Source organism: Mus caroli, chromosome 3 (genome assembly GCF_900094665.2).
Source record: "Mus caroli chromosome 3, CAROLI_EIJ_v1.1, whole genome shotgun sequence".
In the NCBI taxonomy this organism is placed as follows: Eukaryota; Metazoa; Chordata; class Mammalia; order Rodentia; family Muridae; genus Mus; species Mus caroli.
Window position 1 is genome coordinate 61,133,011 of NC_034572.1, and position 2,703 is coordinate 61,135,713.

General features: G+C 49.3%; 1 pseudogene; it reads right to left on the bottom strand.

The window, feature by feature from the left end:
* Positions 1-361: 361 nt before the first annotated feature.
* Positions 362-1,378, bottom strand: LOC110291835 (annotated as a pseudogene).
* Between the last annotated feature and the right edge of the window lie 1,325 nt (positions 1,379-2,703).

Consider the following 2,703-nt stretch of genomic DNA (forward strand, 5'->3'; position numbering starts at 1 on the left):
AAGGTCCCTCTCCTGTTGAAACCAGCATACCATTGGGATAGGGCATATCAGAAATTAATCTTCCACAGGCAATGATTGTGGAAGAAAAAAGAATGATTGAGTTATGGGGAGAGGTCAACATTAGTGTGTCAGGGATGGGGGCTTGCAGCAGAGGCTTCTGAGGTGCTGACTTTTGACCCGAGACCAAAATGACAGGATATTAATGTCAGCTCACTCTTGGTTTGGTGGCTCCCTTTGCAGTCTTATTTCCAAATCTCTTGCTATTTCTATAAAATCCTTTCCACTAGCTCCCCTGTAGGAAGGCTCCAGACCCTCCCCGACTAACCAGCCCCTGGTCTTTGTCCAGCTTTCTTTCGGTACTTCATCCTGGCAGTGCCTGGATCTGCCTAGCTCTAGGTGCTCCTTCCACACCAGTGGGGTGCTCACCAACCTTGTTTTGTCTCAGCTTCTGGAGGAGTTGGGCTCTGTTGTTGCCCTGTGACAAGAAGTACAGGACTGGATTGAGGCAGCTGCTCACGCTTACCAGAGGCCTACAGACCTTGTAGGCCATGCTGGCTGCCCATAAGAGCTGGCAGTCCTGTGACTTCACAAAGCGGATGATCAAGTAGAAGAATCGGGCAATGTGGAAGGGCACAAAACAGAGTGTGAAGAGGCCACACACCAGCAGGATGGTCCGAATAGACTTGGCACGGGCTGTGTGGCCTGTAGTTGGAAGGTCCTCCACTGGATTTGTCAGGCTCTTGATCATTAGAGAGTAGCACCCAAGAATGATCAAGGAGGGGAAGACAAACCCAGATAACGTCAGTACCATGCTGTAGGCGAAGAAATGATCAAATTGCTCCGGGCTGGCTGTGTCATAGCAGATCACATGGCCATTTACATAGTCTGTGTGGGAGAAGACCAGAGTAGGTAGCAATTGGAGAACTACCAGGGTCCAGGTGGCAGCAGCTGCCTGCCAGGCATGCCGGTGATTCCGGTAGGACAGTGAGCTCAGGGGGTGGCACACTCCTAGGAAGCGGTGTAGAGAGATGCAGGTCAGCAGCAGGATGCTGCTGTAGAGGTTGGTGTAGAACAGGAACCGCACCAGCCTGCACAGCATCTCCCCAAAGAGCCAGGTGTCGCCCACCGCATAGGTGATGATGAGCAAGGGCAGGCTTAGCATATAAAGCAGGTCAGCCACCATCAGGTTCATCAGGTAGATAGTGGCACAGCTCCAGCGCTTGGTTTGGCACCAGGAGAGCCATAAGACAGCCCCATTGAGGGGCATCCCTAGCATAAAGATGAGACTGTAGGTTAATGATAGGTAGACTTGCTTGTAGCTCTCTGAGAAGTGGCAGGCGCCATGATCCTTTGAGACATTCATATCTAGCTTCTCCATCCCCAAGGAGGCTTCCTCGAAGATGGCGTGGACCTCCGCTTCTCCTGAAAGGAAATAAAACGCACAGCATCAGAACCTCAGCTGGGTGGTAGCCTCCCTGAGACCTGGCATTTAGCTTTTCTCCTGACCTCGGAGTCCTTATTTGAGCACAAGCAGATCAAGGTGGAAAAAAAGAGTTAAACCCAACCTTTAAACTCCATGCATAGGCTTTTGGGGCTCAGTGGTCTTACCTTGACTTGTCTTTGCTCTGCTGATGGCAGATTTGTATCATGGTGGCTGGAAGACAGTGCTGTCATTTAAATGGGACACAGAAAACTGCCAGTTTCGTGACACCCTCCGCCCTCGTAGAACCCTTTGCATAGACTCAGGAACTCTCTTAAGGGAGTCACTCCAGCTGAGAGGATGGTGTGCCCAGAGGTGATCTGATACTCCCACAATCCGGTGCTAGCCTCATATACCATTGTGAAAGAGAAAGTGACCATGGGATTTCGGGATTAGGGAAAACACAGGTTTTGCCTATATGCTCCGTGGAAGGATTTTGATTTGTTTCTCTTCCAGGATTTATTAACTGCTTATTTGAATACTGAGGACAATTTGCTTATTAGCCATCTCAACCTCCTGAACACTTAAGAAAACAATTTTGAGCTGTGAAGCCAGGTGCAGTTCCTCCCTGATGGCTATCCAGGCTGACAAAGCAGGTCCGTAGGATGGGCTCCAGTAGCCACAGAGTCTGCGGGGAGCCTGGAGTTTCTGTCACCTTAGGTAACCTGTCTGTGAGTGTGTGGTCAGCCAATTAGTATGGAATCCAGGGGCTTGAGAGATGTATAATTCCAGTACCTAACACTAGGCACTTAATATTTAGAAAGACAGTTAAAATAGGGAGTGGGTTAAAGCCACTGTGGTGGTGTACACTTGTGTTCATACGACAAGGGAGGCCGAGGCAAGAAGATGAGTTAAACCCAAGAGTCTGAGACCCAACTGAGCAATATAGCCAGACCTTGTTTCAAAACAAACAAAAAGAAACAACACTGAAAAATAAAACATAGCAAGAAAGATAAGCTTGAGGTGGGTAATTTAGGGCTCAACTGACAGCTGACTACTGTCTACACAGCTTTATTCACAACGAAAACAACACAGTCCTTCTGCCCAGGAGAGAGCTAAGTGAAAAAGTGCTTGCTGTGCAAGCCTGGGGACTTTGACTCCTAAATCTCACATCTAACCTCAAGCCAGGCAAGGTGACACGCCCATAGACCCAGGGTGGGGGAGGTGGAGACAGGAGGATTCCTGGGCTGGCAAGTCAGTCTAGTCTACTTGGTGAGTTCCTG